This window comes from Chlamydotis macqueenii, chromosome 5 (assembly GCF_036417535.1).
Source record: "Chlamydotis macqueenii isolate bChlMac1 chromosome 5, bChlMac1.mat, whole genome shotgun sequence".
In the NCBI taxonomy this organism is placed as follows: Eukaryota; Metazoa; Chordata; class Aves; order Otidiformes; family Otididae; genus Chlamydotis; species Chlamydotis macqueenii.
In genome coordinates, this window is record NC_141560.1 from 16982130 (window position 1) to 17002135 (window position 20006).

The following is a 20006-nucleotide window of genomic DNA, read 5'->3' on the forward strand; positions in this document are numbered from 1 at the left end:
CAGATAAAATGATTAACACTCTTGCAAACAAAGCAGAAGTGTTGTAATTTACCATAAGTAAATAAACAAGAGATGGGAAGAGTTGGATCAACATTGGGGTCACCGGAGACTGAAGCATCTAATGGAGACAGCACTGGGAATGTAAAAAGCTGTCTTCAACAGAGAAAGAAATCTCCTTTCTCCACCAGAAACCTTTTATCATGTTTAGTATTAATCAAGCAGCAAATCTTCCTGAGTTTCTTGCAGCTCAAAACAGAGCAGGAGGATGAAATCTGCTCTTGAACCTGAAGACTTTCAACCACGTATTGCCAATTCAACAGACTTAGATAGCCCATGCGAGTAGCTGATTTCTCACATATGTATCCACCAGTGGTCAGAAGGAGGATGTAGCTGGATGGGCAGGTGAGGTATTTGGATGGCAATTACACAAGCATACTGTCAGCTGAGGTTTGTGGAAAATGTGTAATGAGGGTCTAGAAAACTGTAGATATTTCAAGTGCTGTTCTTTTACAGCCAAAGTACATAGATAGCACCGAATAAGCATCACCTGACCCAGGGGATGGTGGCAGGCACCCAGATAGGACATAGAGCTGCTTGACGGCTAGCTGGTGACTGCTTTCAACACACCTGCCTTGGGGACAGGTACCAGAAAAAGCACAGTTGCCCCTTTCTTCCCTACAGTTGTGTTTTTTGGAAGGATATGAAATGGTGTCACGGCATCAGGAATCATGTCAGGAGCAGTCAGGTGGCTTGGGAAGGCACACAGCCTCAGCGAGGTCTTGCGTGCCCTCTGTGAAATTAAAAGCAAATGTGATTTTATCAGTGTGGTGCAAAGCACTTTCTTCCCCTTTCACAGTCAAAAGGAAAGCTCCTTTCCTGCTCTGTATTCCTAGTAAAAAGCTCCTGTGAACTCTCATATATGGTGCTTGACGATATTTTTTGGCTAAATAGACACAGTGTCTGTATAGACAAGTGTATGGACAACTCACAAGCATCGATGGCAGGACTTCCAGTGAAAGAGATGCATGTGCACTACATCATCTTCCTTGCTCCTTCCTGCTCTCACCTGCATCCATTTGGGTGGCTTTGTGGCCTGACATCCACACAGCAACAACTCATAAGGCACCCTATCTGACTGTACAGGTTTCTTGTCTTCCTGAAATATGACGGCACAGTACAGCAACAATAGGGTCAGTCTTAGCTGTTATCACTCCTACTGTTAACTGCTGGTAAAGAATGGGCATTCAGCAAAGAAACAGTAAAGCCTTTAGGGATGAGAGAGCTAAAAAAGGTGAGATCCTTACCTATGTATTGAATTCCCTAGAGCCACACCAGTTTGCACCAGTTGAAAAAACTGACATAATTTATTTTGGTAGAGTGATCCTCAGTTTACATCAAGAAATGCTGAAGAAACAGAGGTCCCAGATGCACAGTTACGTGTGGCAGCTGCAAGACTCAATATTGATCACTCCTTTGTAAACCATTTTGGAGTGGATGGAGACATATACATAGAAATACAGGATAGTAGGAGGAAGGTTGTCGCCGTGTGGGTCTGGGAGAGATTTGAGGATAGAAAATCTCTCACATCAGCTACATCAGCTTTTGCAGGCTCATAATCCACAGTCTGAGGATACTCCTTTTTTTCCTACCCTCAGTATCTTGGTGCTCTCACAGATGCGTTCCCCATTCAGAAGCAGGATGTGGGAATTCTGTTTTCCTCCCATATTCCAGGAAAATGAGCCATAGGAGCAGGGGCAACCGCGCTGCCACACAGAACTGGCACACAACTTCTTGTGCTTCCTGTTTCACTGCATCTCCTATATGATCTCTCTGTGTTTGTAAAACATGTTGGGGAGGTTGCAGGGACAGCAGGCGAGGTCATACCTCTGTGCCAGACATGGGAAGACAGAGCAGTGGTGATGAGGGGATGTCTGCCCTCTGCCAGACTTTCTTCATCAGGCAATAGCTCCCGGTGAATTGACATCGTACTGTGATTTTCCACTGCAGGGTTCACCAGAGACAGTGTTAAAGAAGAGGCAGGCAACACACTTAGCACAAAAGAGCAGCAGACAGCTTGCTCCCTGCCTACGTCCGTGCTGCGCTGTGCCGTTTGTAACGAGGCCTGTTCTCATGTCTCCCCCACCATCCACCAAGTTCTACTTTCCTAATCCTGCTCTCATCGCTGCAAGCAACACCAAACAGATTTTCCCTATTACACTCGCTTTTCGTGTTTCCTCTCTGCACCAGATTTTTTTCACAGCCTCCCACTCTCCCTCCTGCAGACTAACATTTTATCCCTCCCACCTACCGGTACCATTTGTTCCTGCAGGAGGTGGACGCTGCCAGCTCAGCTGCAGCACCTGCTCCAGCAGCAGGTCCTGCTCTGTTCCTTCCCAAGAAATGGAGAGCAGGAAGCAACAGAGCTCCTTTCCTCCCACAGACCACCTCAAGGGCACTCATGGCAGACTGGGGAAGGCTGGGCTTCAGGCCACTGAGCTATTCCCATTCAGTGCAATGGGCAATGTGGTGTGGATATAAATGAGCCAGAGGCACATCCCAGAAGCAATTAAAGACCAGGATCATTAGCCATTGACACAGCTGACACAGCTAATGAGTGTGGAGATGGGACTCACAGCTGCACTTGTGGTGATCCCAGGTTTGGCCGACCTGGTTGTCCCCTGGCCAGGAGGAAAGTCCCGTTTCATCGACTGCACCAGGGCCACACCATTGCTGTAGCCCAACAGCCTCCAAGGCTCGAGGTACCACATCGTAAGACTGCAACAGCCTCTCCAGCTCACGCGCCGTTTCTGGAAGGAGGCGTTTGGCGTACATTTTGCTGTTTTCTCACCACCATCCAAGGTTGTACCTGGAGGAAGGGAACTGAAACTCCCCTCACGTCCCACCACACGTGCTTCAGCCCCCCTACAAAGAAGAGTCAAGGGAGAAACTCCCCATTTACACTTCAGGCAGGGGTAATTGGATAGCTCTTGATCAGCATGAAGACAGACGTGGGTCAGCGTAACCCTTAGCCTTGCAAATACAGCAGTGCTGTTGCTTGTAACACAGGTACCTGCTTCATGTTAAACAGTGCAGGCCTCGGGTCTCTGCACTTGTCAGGCTTTGCTTGGACTTGTGCTGGCCTGCCTGGGGTTTTGTTTTAGCTTCTTTGTTTGTAACAGTAATTATCCAGCAATGAGGTGCAATTACCTAATTTGTTCAAATTTTTACTTAGCTTTATATGATTGTATAGTAAAATGTTTACATATTGTTACAAATATAGATATTTCTGTAACTAGGAGATATTAAGAACAAGTGGTTATTCTGCATAGAGTGGCCCTAGAAGGAAAAATTAAGAAGTACAGGCATGGTTGGATGATAGCAGGGGACTTGAGGGTATAGGCACAGGATGACACTGAAGGCCTCAGGACTATGAACAGCTTGCCAGTGCTCAGTTACTGGTGATCAAAGGATTGCAGCCTTCAGAGCTGGGTAAAACTGGTTTGGGGATAAGTAGAACAGAGATTGAGTAGCCAATGTATTTGAAACAGAGCACAGGTAGTAAACTCAGGTGCAATGTGGACCTGTGAACAAATGAAGGAAGAGTAAGGGGTAAAGCATGCACATAAATGTATCAAAATGACTCCAAGCAGACCCCAGAGCACAGAGGATGCACCCAACACCCTCGTACTCCTTCTGGCAAGGATGCAGGATGTGGCTGTCCTCTCATCCCCTTCCCTCAGGGCTGAAGCCATTGACCTGAAGAACCAGTGAGGCAGAGAAAGGGTGAGCATAACACCAGAGAACGGGGAAGATACTAAAAGGTTTTCATATATTAATTTTAACTATCATAATCTGAACTGTAAGTCTTAGTATTGTAACCACATTAATAATTCTTGTGTAAGATTGTTGTAATTTTAAATATACTACTAACAAATTCTCATCTTTGCATATAAGGCATGCTTTTTTTTTTCACCATAACATAAGCATAAGAAATTGGTGGGAATTCAAGCCACCTACTCTGTTGCTTGGATAAAAAAAAAAAAAAAAGGTAATATCAGGGAGTCCCCTGCACACCTAAGTAGAGCCAAAGGACAGAACAGCCCTATTGCTTTCTTGCTTCCTATGCAATATGAAAATACCCCTGTAGAGCACAGTAATCTCTGAAATGAGAGGATATGGAGGAGGAGCATGACCAGAGCTCTAGCCTTTCAAGAAGAGAGAGTGCTGCCAGAAAACACAGCACTCCCCTGACTGAGAGCCTCAAGGCGGGAGCTGTTGCAGGCCACAGGTATGAACAAGCATGACTAACATCTCACTTGCTCTCTGTCATAATAATTACTGCAGGATGTTCAAGATATCAAGCAAGACACCAGGGCTGGGGAAAAAAAAAAGAGCTTTCAACATGGAGGCACCAGCATCCACTACCCCATGACTGTCTACAGCTTCTCTTCCCTCTGCCAAGCGACACCTGAAGGGCTGACATACCCCATGCAATGATGTACAGGCCTGCCCAACTCATCTCTTTGGCAAAAGGGGAAGGCAGCAGGTGAGAAGCCCTAGGGCACACTGAGGCTGTGGCACCAAAATCTCAATTTCAGCAGTAAGTTGGAGGAGGCCAGTGCCCATGGGGAAGCAGAGAACATGGTATACACAGTGCCCCAGCCATGGGGGGATGATCCCAGAGGTTACTGAGAAGGGAAGGGAGGCAGAAGCCCATGAAGTGTGCAAGAGTCTCACATATGGCCACATTCTGTGTACAGAAAGGGAATGGTAAATCTGCCCTGAATGCCAGGTTTTGTGGTATTTGGAGCAGGAGTACATCAGGGATTTACCCAAAACTGTTTTAGCACAAGATCAGCTTCACAGAATTATACAAGTGTCCCAGAGGTCCCTTCTCCCAGTGCCTAGGTGATGGCACATAAAGAACTGATGTTTTGGAAAGAAAACTCCTCCCCCCCAAAAAAAAATATTTTGCAGTCAGTTAGTGAGCTCTGCCAGCTGCTGAGTTCTTAAAACCTGGTGGACCAATAGGAGACAAAAGGCAAGAGTTGGTGCAAGAGGAGAAAGAGGCATTCAAGGCAAGGAGGCAGCCCTGGGTGACAGCTAGGTCCTCATCCTCCTCCAAGGACCTTTGCCTGGTCTGCCCTCCCATTGAGCCCCTGCCGTGTGCCAGACCACAGGACTTCCAGCTGTTCCCCACAGCTGGGTGGCAAGACCATAGGGGAAGACTTCCACAGGGCTGGCCACGTCATGAAGGGGCGAGATCTGGGCGGCCACAGGAAGGAGACTGTGACCCATCCCACTCCCTCTGGGTGCAAGGGGATGACCCCAGGCTGTGAACTGCAGCCCAGGGGCCTTCTGGGTGACGACTCTGGGGCTAACAGGCTCCCCTCTGCTCCGTTGAGATGGTCAGAGGAGACCTGTCCCTTGGACAGTATTTCAAACTGCTTCATTAGTTTGGAAACTGGGGAAGGGAGTACAACAGGCATCAGTACAACTCCTTTTTCTTTGCCTCCTTATCTTATCTGATATACTTGGACTCTGTTACTCAGTCACTAGATATTTAGCAACTTGACCAAAAGCACCTTTTTTTTTCTTTTTTTTTCCCTGAATAACCATAAGAAGTAAGATTTCATCATTATTTATTCTGTCTTATCTTCAGTAACTGAGCCAGTCAGCTACATATTAGTGGGAGGCGTCAGCAGGCCTATAGTCACTGACACAGGACAGCAGTTCACTGAGAGGTGAAATCACAGCTAAAACCTTTAGTAGATTGCTTTCTTCAGGTTTACATGGAAAAACTATTTAAAAATAAATCTTCCCAGATGTAAATGACTGACTGTCCTTCTGTGACAGCTACACAGAAGCTGCTGTGGCAAAACTCCATGTGCTCATTCACGTGTGTCAAAATCACCACTCCCAGAGTGCCCAGCCTCTAACCAAAATTTACAGTCTTCTTGCTGTTGGGGCATTGATGATAGCCAGCATTTTTAAGGACAGCCCGCAGGTTGCGAATGTGGTTGTGGGCATTATTGGTTGGGAGACTAGTGTGAAAACCTGGTTGTGTTTGTGATCGCTCTCCAGGCAATCTGAAGATATGAATTTGGCTTACTTTTGTTACAGCTTGATTTAGTTCTATTCATTCTTTTATATCCCATGGTTTGTATAATTTTTTACACAAAGAAGCTATTTGCCTTCTAAATTATGCAGTTGAGAGATTATCAGACTATCTAGTGTGTTGAAACAGCTGGCTTCAAAGTGAGTAACATAACTGTTTAACTAACATAGCATGTTTGGCCACAGGTAAAAGTCTAGGATGACTTAGTATTTGTATAACATCCAAAACTTTAACAAAAGCTGTAGCAATATATACTAGAGGGATTTATTTTTCATATATTCTCAAAATATATCCTGAGTTCCTCATATAGCAGCAGGGAGAAGATACACCTCTGGAGTCGCTTTGCAGTGGAAATGAACTCAGCCTGTCACACTGGGCAGCAAGGGTGATGCCATCCCATGCAGCCCACCAACATCAGTCAGGGAAGCCTGACTGACTCCTCAGTCTTCCCAAACAGGCAGATCTCATATGCATTTTTCTTCATGAAGTTGGCTTCCTCTCTTCACAGAAGAAAAACTTTCTGATTATTCCAGTTTTTAGTGAAATACAAATGCAAGGTTCAATAAACAAAGGCTGTGTTTAATCTGGCAGCTGCTAAAACCGTTGAGCAGTGCTGGTGCTGCTTGACGTGCCAGCAGAGCCTCCCTGGCTGGAGCGCGCTCCACCAAGGCGTGCTTTCCTCTCAGCTTCCTTCCCCAGATCTGCTCTCAGGCTGACTGCAATTTGCCATCATTCCTGGGCACACCCTGGCTAACGGGCAAAGGGACACAGCCCAGGGCCTGCCAGCTCTGCACCTGTTAGCTTGACGTCCTGGCATTTAGCTCTGTTCAGCGTCGTTGTATTTCTTTCCTACAGGTGCATTCACACGCAAACACATGCACACACACTCTCTCAGCTTTGTTCTATGTTTTAGGAGTCACAAAAGTGTTAACCACTGTTATTATAATTAAAACAAATACCTCTGTAGGAGATTGTGGCTAAGATGATACTCTCAATGCACAGCAGAGATTCTGTAAGAAAATGTTTCACTAGCTTGTATCTGTTTTCCAGTTTCTCAGGGTAAATGTAAGATAACCCTCATGTTTGCTATGCAGCAAGCATGCTGACTTTGCATATTTCTTCCACCCCTATGCCCTAGTGCTTGATTTTAAACTAGGAGATAAAGCTCCGGGCAAAGACTCCATTGAATGGCTTATTTTTCTTTTCAGCAGAACTGAAAAAGAGATTTCTTGAGTGTTTAGGACCAAATTTCCAGCCTGGCTTCAAGTTTTGCTTTTGCAACCTCATCTGCTAGAGCGTGTGTGCTTGCAGGCTTTCAGTATCATGCTGCAGACTGCCCTCAACACCTGTGTCTGTCACATCTACTTGAACTAGATGGGCTGTTACCAACATAAGCTGTAGCATGTGCATAATTAATTGCTAAATTGGTCTTCGTCTGAGCTAGGACAGTTAAAGCCACAGCCTGCTTAATGAAACAATACAGTTATGTCATTATACAACTGCTTCATATGGAGACTGTTTATGCCACTTCCCCTGAGCAGCACAAGCTGTGCTGCTGTAAGCACAGCTGTACCAGTATAAATGCTCCTACAAGGGGTCTCGCACTGGCTCAGCTCTCAGTGAGAAGTCAAAACCCATCAGACCATGGCTGGTCTGAGCACACCTTGGGTAAGAGCCACTCTGGAAGTCAGGTAAGTATGGGAGTCACACAGACACAGGGTAGGCAATACCTACTCCTCTGTTGCTAGCTAGCAGTGGAAGCTGTGAGTTTTGCAAGGATTCAGATGTTGAATTTTAGTCAAAACAGCAGAAACAGTTGCACTGATTTCCAAAAATTGTATTTGATGAATAATTCCACCTTCACATCAAAATTGTATGCACACAAGAACAAAGTTCTGCTATGATCTAAAGGATTAGTTTAAAGCAATATAGTTCTAGAGTGAAAGTGTTTTGTACAGAAACTTTTGTTCTGGTATAAGACATCCTTTTAAAGTTGTCACCAATTAAGAAGTTAGAATGAAAGTCCACACGAGGATTTAGGGTAGTAACATTTTCCCATCACAGTTCCACTGCATTATTTCCTCATGTAGACAGCCCTATGTCAGTTAAATTTTACTGATACAATGATAAAACATATCCACACTGAAAAGACTGTTAATTTTCCTCTCTTTATTATTGTAATGGTCTGCATCTTATAGGTTTCTCTCTTCAGATGAAAAATACCTGTTCTCTATTTTTCTTGTTCTCTTTAGTCCTTCCAATGCGTCTACTAGCAGATGTCCCTCATTTGTAGCCCATCATGTTACACGTTACCTGGGAAGAACAATTCAGTCTGGTACACAATAGCAGGAGTCTGAGCATCTGAGCATATTGTCACATACGGTCCACATTACTCCTGTACAAGTCTAAGAAGGAGTTGAGACCTGACGTCTGGAGCTGCTAGAAGCAAAGACATTTGCCTACAGAGTTCAACTTGTATGGAGTACAGACAAGGTGGATTACCACTGAGTCTGACCTCCCACAAGTATCAAAGTAGGTCCAATGACTATATTCTTACTATAGAAAGGGATTGCAGAGTATCTTTGAGTCCAAGCTTAGATCTTCCAGTGCTTATTATGGATATGATGTGCCTAAACTATAAGATAACTAAGGTCAAGCTGAAGATCTGAGTTTGGGTCACAAGTGTATGAATCGTGATGCTAAAGGCTAAGGTCTGTTCTCAACCACTGTCTTGATATAGAGTCCTCAATTTCACGCTATTACTGCACTGGTGTTCACAAGAGCACTTATTTTCCTCTTGGTCAGAGAGAGCAAAGTCTTGTTAAATATAGCCACTCACTCAATAAGATGTAGTTGAAATATCATATACACCCTACATTTATCTTCTACTAAATAGAAATGTTGGCTGACAAGAAGTCTGACCACAGGACTGGCTGTCCTCTAGAAGGACAACGACTTGAACTTGAAGACACCATTGGTCACTAAAGAAGAATGGGTGGTGAATTGTAATTTAAACCTCTTGTCAATGCAAATGCTCCCATGCTCGTTACAATGCCAAAAAGAAAAATGAATATCCCCATCAAAGGCAAATTATATGATGCAGAAATCTCACATTCATTCTATAATCAGCCACTGACCAAGGTTACTATCACTCTGTATGCAGTGACTTCAGTGGGATCCAAAAATTGTGTCATTATACAGGGAGGAAAATAGGTGCTTTCAGTCAAAAATGACTAAGAAGGAACAGCTGAAGCTAGATGAGGCCTTCTGGGAGGTAAGAAGGATGTCTTCGATGTGTTCAGTGACTTATTCTGATCTGGCCATAGACCCAGGAAGTGTCTGAAGTAAGACTTCTCCCACACTGGAGACACTACTCTCTTTAAAGGAATATATAATACAGTGTATTACAGGCTTTTAAATGCTTCAGTTTGGCACAAAACCCTGACTGTAGGAAACCAGGAATCTTTCCAAGAAAAGACATACACAGCAGTGCTGATATTGTGCTTAGGGCTGTAGCACAGGAAAGCCAGACTAACCTACAGCTGAGTCTTCACAAAGGCCCTGACAGTGAAGGTGCTTTAAGCTGGCCCATGGTCCACGTCCTGTGGGAACACAACTTTCTGCTCCAAGTGAGTCAGTGTCCCAAGAGACTGCATTGCCAGTGCCAACCATGTGGCAAAATGCTGTCACTAGCCAAAGAATGGGCCTTGAACGGGCAGTTACGCTTCATGGACTGATGAAATCTTGGGCCAGGTTTCAAGTGTCTCCAAGGACAGTTACTATTTCTGAGCACTGATCAATACAGTCTCAGCTTCCTGCTACCTTGATTGTCTTCTTTTTCTTCTCCCCTCCTTCCAGCTGTCCCATCATCCTCTAGGTGTTGTTACTGCTCAGCATGAACATCTCTTGCTACTCTTTATTATCCAGCAAGTGAATACTAAGGTTTCATTTACCTCCAACACATTCATGGGCCTAACCTACCAGCATAAAAATAAATATCCAAAAGCAAGCCTATGCACTACTTTTTGTATACAAATAGTTATCTGCACTACAGAATCAGTGAAACCTGGTTGCCATAGCTGCTCTGGTGTGGATTCTCTGCCATCTAGCAAAGAAAAGCTCTTCAGCTCCTCCCACAGTGCAGGCTCTAAAAGTGTCTCTGTCCTAGACCAAGTCATTCAGCTTCAGTAAATCTGTATGAATTTGGTATGTTTCAGACCTTTATAATTTTGTCAGATTGGATGCAAAATGAATACTTTCAAAATATATAAAATGGAATGGAAAGAAGGTGAGAGAGAGAGAGAGAGAGAATGAGAAAGAGAAAGCATAACCGGAATTTCCTTTAAAAAAGCAAGCTAAAAATTCTCTGAGTCACAGTTGGAAAGTGGGATGGCACTTTAGCCAGAAAATATCAAGAACTGGGAAGAGCAACCAAGTGCTGTAGTGGTCTAAAGGAAACCTCTTAAAAGAATGATAAACTTTTCACCTGGTTCCCATCAGGAATGAAAGACATTCATGCATTTGCTCCATTTTCCAAATATTTTTTCTAATATAAATGGTATTCTCACTAGCAATGTATATGCATCTTTAAAAAGTTCCATTTCAGAGATGAGTAAGGTTGCTAAGTGACATTAGTGCTTAAATCAAGGAAATGAATAATTAACACCTCACATCTGGCACTGCCCACATATTAAATGCAATCTTCTTGTCAAACATAAAGAAAACCATGTGTGAGTCCCCATACAGCTCATAGGCAGGGGTTGCTGTCCATTTAACTGTTTCATTGTCTAAATATTTTTTTTTTGTCATGGGAAAGAAACAATGGACATATTTGTTATAAATTTTCAACTGACAGTGGATTTTAGTAAATATGTCTGTTTCTTGAAAATCAATATTATATATACAATCGAGTGATAGACACAAGTATCCAACGTCTCTGCCCTCACATTTGAGACTGATCATATGGATGTCTCTTGTATGTAGCAGCCTGTAATTTATTATCCTTTTAACTCAAACTCACAAGAACCATGCTGTTGCCATATGACAAATTCATATAGTATTTGAAGAAAATGTTAATGTCTCCTTAAATTTTTTTTTTAATTTGCTCTTACTTCTCCACTTTACTTTTATTGTTTTCAGGTAAACTCATATATTGTCTTTAAAATCTAAAGAAGGGACTGGTCCCAAGACCAGCATGCAGGAATGAAAAGAAGCAGATGGATACTGACTTGTCTCATTGAAAACCAGGTACAAACAAACCCAACCCCACAACGCAGGGCTCTGCCACCCACTCTGGGCAGTGTGGCTAACACTAACGTGCACTCATTTGGTACTTAGTAAATCTTAGCATGTTTCACATGTGCAGGTGGGCATCTTTTTCTTGTCTTTTATGAAGGACAAAGTGCAGAGATTTCTTCAACGCATTGGTTAATTGCTTCAGGCCAGACAGTCAAAGAGCGCAAGTCACAGAACTCAACTTGATTATCGCAGCAGTAAGGCGATGCATGCGCAGTGCATGTAAAGAGGGAATTTGGGTATGGAGTAGTGGGAAAATACATCATAACCCAAGTTCAGGTGATCAGAAATCATTGATGTCTATACTTTTTGCCACTTTGAAGATGCAATAATAACTTTTTTTTCCCCTTAGACATACCAATCTCTTAGACGCTTTGTAATTTCTGCTTTTAAAGTTGTTTTTTTTTCAGGAATTTAAAATAGAAATGCACTTGAATTTCACATCTACTGGAGAAACTTTGAGATGCCCTCCCCAGAGAACAGAAGTATCCTCTAGTGCCAGTTGTTTAAGTTTGTGTCTCCTGCCTGCTTAAGTCCTGCCTCATGATACAGACGTAGCAAGGCACAGAGGAGGGCAGATGCACAAACATACAAACTGTTCCTTCTTCCCATCAGAGAAATAAAGGTTCTGATGACACCTGCTGGCTCCACGGGGACTAGGCAAACACCAGATCCCCCCGCTGCAGCTCTTGCCTTGGGCGTAAAAACACAGGCCAAATACATTACTGAGAATGAAAACATTACTTTGCTGAGTCAGAGAATCACAGAAAACAAGTCTGGGAGTGAATTTAACAGGTCATTTACTCCACTCCCTGGAATAAAGCAGGATTCATGCTCCTTCCATCACACCTCATGGATGATTGTTTTACCTGTTACTGAAAACTGATAGTTCTCCGGACACACTATTACAATGTTTCACCATTTCTGCATTCCCTGTGAAAGCTTCCATAGTAAGATCTCCTATTAACAGACACCTATCATTTTATTTGTGTATTCAAGGACAATTAGACAGTGCTTGACTGAGAAGTTGAAAATAAAACCGATACTTCAGCCCTAGGATATGAAATACTACAGCTTTACTGCTTTGTTCATTAGTATAGTAACAGACCCAACCCACCCCAGGTGAGATGCAGGAGTACACACCTTTCAAAGACGCTTTCCCTACAGGAACCATCCCATATGAACAATTGCATGGGCCTAGTTCTCTACAAAAAGGGTCAGGCTTATAGACAGTGCAGGTATGGAGCCATCAGGGTGCTTGCATCCAGCTGATGACAATGATGATGTGCACTCTTTGAGTGGGAGAAGCAGCAGTCACCTTGATGAATCATCTAGTTGACAAACTCAGTATGTTCAAAAGACTGCATAAAGAGCTCTTTTGTAACTGTTAGAGCATGCTAGTTTATGTGTTGTGAGTAATTTCACAGTGAAACTTCGGAAGAAATACAGATCCTTGAAAACCATCTCTGTGTATCTCCTGCACTACTCCTGGTACACTGGTATTTTGTTTAGTCTAAGGAAAGTTGAAGAGGTTAGATCACATTCAGCACAAATATATTCCTAAATTAACACTTCTTACCTTAATTCTTATCATCAGACTCCAGCCTGGACAGCATTTCTGGCTGATCTCAACTAGCTCCATCAAGACAGAGGTAAATATCCGGAACCAAATGAGTAGCCACTAGCTGGGCACAAAAATTCTCAGGGCCTTGAGTGAAATGTCTCTATTTGGTTACTATCTTGTTTGAATAAGGCAAGAAATTCAGTTCCAAAAAAAAAAAAATCTCTTTCTGGGAACTTGGTACAGATAGACTTTAAAACCACCACCAGTTTCCGCCCCAGAACCTGCTCTCTTGGTATGGCAATCATGCCCATCATAGCTCACAGCCCACCTTGAAGCTCAGCTGTGGTAGTTACAAACATTGCTAAAATGGGGCACGGCATGTAAAACAGTGGCATTACCTAAGCAAGCACTGTTGCTGTACCAAGGAGCTTGTCATTGGAAGGAGCCATAGTTAGCACAGGAGCCTAAGCCCAAAACAAACCAAACATTAAGACGACTGGTTGCTCACTGAAGGTTTCCTAAACCAGACTGGGGAATGTAAGAAAGAGAAAAAGCAGCTGCTGAAGTAGAGGTTGTTGCCAGCCCCATAAGAAAAACTGCAAAAGGATGAAAGGGGTTTATAACAGAAATCATTCGAATATTTGGAAAAAGTGTCCGAGCCTGCCTCTGCAGTATCTACCCCCAGGTACCCAAGAGTCACAGAGACTTTGACAAACAGACTGGTGAGAACCTGGACTGCATAATCACTGCCAAGTTTTGCAGAGTTGCATATGCATCCAAAACCACTTGTCTATTAGAGAACAGACGGTGTTTAGCTTAACTGCTGACATATCAGTTGCCTATTGCTCAGCCTCAGCACTCTGCTGGCACGAGCTCCCAGCAGAGACGCCACTGGGCAGCAGCACACGTAAATTGCCCTTGCTTGTTCTGGCCTCCGGGGCAGTTTTGTCTTAAACTGTGGAAAAGTGCACTTTTGTCAGTGTGACGTATTGGCGATCCTCTCTCCATAAATCACTCTGTGAATATGTATAGTTTGGCAGAGTGTTACCCATATGCTGTGTGGTGTTTTACTGCTCAGAAAGCTCTGTTGAATCCAAGGGGTGACTGACAATATAAATAGTATCTCGTGGGAGGAATACGTTACTCCCAATAGTGTGTGGAGGATACCCTCAGCAAGGTGTTACCCAGCATGAAAACCTAGCAAGGGCTTAGTGATTAACTACAGAGGAAGATAATTCCCTCAGAACTCTGTCCACGGCCAATATGTTTCATAGTAGCCTCCTTCTTCTTACAAATAAAATAGAATTGATGTGGGTTTTGTATTCCAGAAAAGATTTAACTGACAGATTCAAAGACTTCAAGATTTCTTCAAACCCTTCTTTTCACTACATCTATAAACAAGACTTTGGCTTTTGAATATTAAATATCAGTATTGTTGCATCTGAACTCAGGCAGGGCTTTCACTAATGATCATGTGTGTCAGGGTCCTGGTGCAATAGCTTGGAAGAAGCTTCATTGCTATTATTGTTGCTAATAACAATGTTAATTTTGCTAAGCACAAAAGCTGGGTATGGTTTCTATGCATCAGGTTTCCCTTGTCTCATGTTGTACAATACAACCACAGTACAGCAGTCTCCAGAAGATGCACAGATTCAGAAGCACATTGTAGCAATGCAGCTTTATTCGACCATATCAGATGCAAATTTCTTCCATGCAACGGAAGGAATGTAACGAGAGGAAATTTTAATTTCAAATCCAACTGAATTAATCAGAAATAAATATAGACTACGAAGTAAAAAAAAAAAATGCCCAGTCTTCTGGACTGTATGTAATAATTTTTTTTTTTTCAGTTCAATTGAAAAATAGAGACTAGTCTCCTTATCTCAAGTTTTAAGGACAAATTCTTTTTCTTCTACAATTCAAACTAGAATGAAATGTTCTGTTTCTTTTCAGAGTATTTTGAAATGTAATTTAGGAGCATGAGGGGAAGATAAGTAGTTTCATGCTTATATTTTATTTGGAATTAGACCAATGATCAAAATAGTGAAGAGTTTAGATCATGCCCAGACTACAGAAACTGCTGAGTAAACTGTCTGTCTTAAAGAATGTGCTTTGCCCAACTAATAATGCTCAGAATCCAAAACTGGCCTGTCAAATCTGTCCAAGCAAGACCAACTGAAAGTTTAAAAAGTTTATTCTTATTTCTCATAGCTCTGTACAACATTTTCAGGAATGTCAGCAGGGCAAGGCAGCTGACAACACCCCTACAAATGCTCTGTACCTGCTCCCTCCCTCATGTTCCCCCCCTGCCTTGGTAGTGACCTATTCTTTTACAAAAGGGGGTATTTTGAGCAGGATTGGATACTGCCTCCACCACTGAGTAGCCCAGTGCCTGCCTGCAAAATAATTCTCATGGGCGATTGGATGTGCAGGGCCAAATCCTGTCGAGGTGCTGAAGGGTTGGATGCAAAAAGTTTACTGTTCTCTTGTTTCTCATGAAACATGTAACGTATTTACTGGAATAAATCCCTCCCTCATTATGCCATTTATGGGAAAAACAACACCCAGTGTTTATAAAGGAGTTAATGTATAACAGACCAAACCAGATTATCACTCTTTGCAAGAGCAAATATTTGTTGAAAAACTTCTATATGGGACAGACATCTTCATCTCATTTTCAAGCATAGTTGATTGAGAAAAGTAACAGAGGAGCAACATAATAGGTAAGACAAGACTTATATGAAGCATTTAGATTTTAAAGGGAAAGATGATAATACATAATTATACACATCAGCTATTTTCTAGAGGTGATGTTTTAAATGGTTCTAGATCTTAATCAGCATTCTAAGATATTTTATTTTTCTCTTGCTCTAATGCCTTCAGAAGAAAAATGTATCTGAGCAAGAAACTTCTTTGATATCTGAGATCACTAGAAACAAACATTTCTTAAAATTTAAAGAATGTTAACTTTGTTCTAACACTTACATGTTTATTAATGAACTGTCTACTCTACGCATACAGTGAGTTCTCTAAAATTAGCAGTAATTTTCACTCAGGCCTAAAAATACAAGCCTATATCACTTTATTGTTTCCAGAATGTTTTTGCTAGTCCTAGAGGACATGCTTTACTTCTAACTGTTAAGGTGCACGGTAAAGCTGCTGTAATGTTAACTTTAATTTTTGCAATCTCAAATTTGCAGTGAATGCTTAGTGCATTGTGAGGTTCGTATTCCTGTGATGTTCCTAACACCCAAATCAGTAGTATTTGTGTATGCTTGAAGATGCAGGACTCTCTTATTGAGTGCTGAATGGTCTGGGATGTGCCTATAAACAAGGACTTTTGTGTTTGCTCTGTCCTTTGAGTCTGAAACCTATCTGTGTTAGGAAGGCAGAGCCCTCTGGAAGGCAGCTCACCACTCTCCCAATTCAGTCCCTTCACGTCTCCCACGGGGTATCTGGTGGCCCATCTGAGCCAAGTACGCTCCCACAACCTCTCAGAGAGAGTGGCAGCAGTGACATCTGCCAATCGCAACACTGTCATGTTGCACAGGAATTGCACTATCCCGAGAAGAGATGGGGAAGAGCTGGTGCTCTGCAATGTCCAGTCAGCAGTTAGGCCTAATGCTCTTTTAGAGAGACTGCTGTTGTTGCAGAAAGCCCTTTCTCTGTGACTGAATACGATCAAAAGCAAAATTTTCCAATCCCTGTCTCTAATGCTACAGCTGACTCTGCAGCATCCAAGGGTATCTCTTTGAAGCAGGGATAACTCCCAGAGGAAAGGACCTCATTCTTTGCTGCCAGGGCAGGCATAGCACTGTGGCTGGAACAGTACCTCAGTGCCTATGTTACTTGCCACAGAAGTGGGTCACTACACAAAAAGCAGAAACGCCTTGCAGTCAAGGTAATAGCTCTTAGCAGCACAGACTGCAGTCCATCAGGGGCGAGTAGGTACCCCAACCCTGCACCAACTGGCTCACAAGGCTGGAGCTGAAGTCAAGTTATCCCCTTCCCTATCCAATCCTGCAGAATCCAGACACTGGAAATCTCACTGAAAATAAAGCAAGAGTTAACAGGGAAGAAAAAGGGAGAAAAAAATATTCACAACCACAATAAGCTGCACATTTTACTCTGTTCCCTGGCTGCCATGCACTTGAGAGGAGGCATAACATTCAGGGCTTTCACTGCCTCCCGATTAAGTCATTACAGCCCATCTGTGTTGCACCAAGTACAGAACGTGACCTATTATCTCAAAAGAAAATAGCACACCACCTGACTGCCAAAAGTACTCTGTGACTTGGCACCCAAATGTCTCAGTACTCACATCAACATACCTTTTCAGGACTAACTCCCACAGCCTGAATCAGGCAACTGTGAAATTCAGCTGAACTCTGAATAAATGGCAATCAAATAAAACCGACTTTCCCATATGCCAAATCACAAATTATACAATGATCATAATTTGCTGTTACAGATCCTTAACTTAAAAGGAGTAGTTAATAGTTGCCATGTGTTTTCTAGATTGCTGAGTCACTTACTACTTTAGTGATGGGCCATGTAATCCATCTTTTCATCTTATTTATCCATGTGCGTGCCACTGCTAAAACAAAAGGATTCTTGCAGGCCTGGTTGTCTTGAACATCCTGTTTAAATTACAATGGGAAAATGCATCTCCAAAGATTATGGCCATTCAAGATTTTTCCATAAGATGCAATTCAACATTGTCGTATGGGAGAGAAGTTCATACATTGCTTTGATGGAAAGATGAATGATGAGCATATTTGCATTATATGCTTGAAAAGTGCATTTGCATGTGCAAATTTGCACAAGCAATGTCTGATGCTAAAGTGTGCCTGAGGCCTTCTGTAAGATGTGTCCAGTCCTCTCCAAACATTTTGCTGGACAGATGAGAGACAGTGTATTAACTTTGCTCAGAAACTGCAACTTGTGTGAAATACTGTATTTTTAAGCACAGAACAACTGTTTCATCTGTGTGCTATTTGACAATGAAACATGGTATTTTCAGGCAGGAGACAGCAGTGACAAACCTGCTTCAGCATTTGCTGGGCAGTAAAGTAGAAAAGAACAGGAAATCCGATGGCATGTGATCAGAAGAATGACCTGAATGCAGTAATAAACAACCTATAGCCGAAGGACGAAAAGTGAAATGAAATTATGAAAGGCAAGCATTCCTCACAGTGACATTGTCTTTTCAGTCCTGAGCCCCATAATCTTTTCAGGGCTTGGTAACTATGGGCAGTAACACAGAAATTTCACATCGACTTACCAGAAACCACAGCACACGCCAGGCACTCGACAGAAGTACCTTACCAGCTGCGGCACCTCGCTCTGCACAGATACTGAGGTTAGAACCTCAGCCTTGATCTCTTGCTGAGCTAGACGCTGGCCCTCTTGATGCAGCCATATATTAGGATGCAATAACAATATTTATCTAGGTTTTCACAGAACTTTGACCTTCTTTCTGAGGTTGCTTTTGGCAGTGGAGTGCCGATCTGGCTCATTGGAAAAAATTTCCAATGTCTAAATCATTCCAGTTTCTTCATGGTCACACCAGTATACTCCTTCACGCTCACAGAAATGCTTCGCCTGTTGCTTCTATACTAAGCTCCAGATGTTTTATTGATACTAAAATGAACTAGATAGGTTTTTTACACTTGCCGTGAGAGTATCTGAAGCCCAGCTCTCCAATAATCCACAAACACAATTTATCAAGGGAAGAGCTGACCAGGCAAGAGATATTATCACAGATACCATTAAAATCTGGACTGTGTGTCTCATTTTTTCCCCAAATGAACATTTCTGTAAGTGAACCAAAGAGCAAGATAAAAACACTTAACTCTGGGTTTCTTTGAGCACAACCACCTTTCAATAATAGTATCCCTGAAATCATATTTGCTTGACAAAGAGCTACTTGTGCCACATTAACATTAGGATCTTTTGTTTTTCTTCACACATGTGAAAATAGCTCACCTTGACTAGGTGTCATTACTTTGTAGTTCCCTGTTACGCTATGGCTATTTATTTCAAGACTGTATTTTGCACTTGGTTAGATGAATGAGTGGGCAAAAGTCCCAGATTCTGCCTTGCCTTAGACCAGCTTTGTGCAATCTCTACGTCAGTGGAGTTAATCCTGATTTATTCTGATGAGTTTGGCTTAAGGCAGTCTCTTAAAGATAGACTGGTTTTGTCTGATTTTCATTCTACATAACGAGACAAATATATTTTTCTAAAAAATTTCCTGGGAAAACAAGGCGTAAGTTACATGGCAAAACTCTGTTTTTCAGAGTTTGTAGAAGTAATTTGCAGTGTAGAACACTGTAGTCACATCCGAAATATTTTTTAAATATTTACATAAATAAGTATTTTTCTGCATGGTTGTTGGAAGTTACCATTTCTGGAACAAAACCTAGTGGCTGTGGTTTTATTTTTGTATATAACATACAGGTATTTCAGTGTCTGTTTTAAAAAGACAATCTTTAATGTAACGTTCTCTAACTCTCAAAACCAGATTGTTTTCTGGATTGCATTTATCATACTAGAAAATCAGACTCTTTTTGTGCTTCTCAAGGTTTTTTTTTTTTTTCCTTAAGGAGTCGAATCTTGTTGATGCAGCATGCTGCTAATATAAAACATGTAAGGTAACAAATATTAAGGGTCAGCATTTCTACAGAAGAGATGGTAACTGTCAGGCCACTACACTTATCCAGGAAATGACAGATCTAATAGAAATGGCAACCATGATTAAGACATAGACCACAAAGAACACAGTCCATCTGCCAGTGCCAATGAAGTGCAGAAAGGGAGCTACAGGTCTTGCAGCTTTCAGTAGGTCACCATCCAAATTTTCTAGGATTAGTCTGTGTCAGAGCTCTCCAGGGAAAACGTCATTTCCTCCCCATGCTGCCTAGAATTCTTGTGCTTATAGATGACATTCATTTCACAGGAGCAAAAGCTCCTGCAACACAGGTCCAACAAGCTGATTTTTCATCTTTGAGCTGCATATTGTTCTTG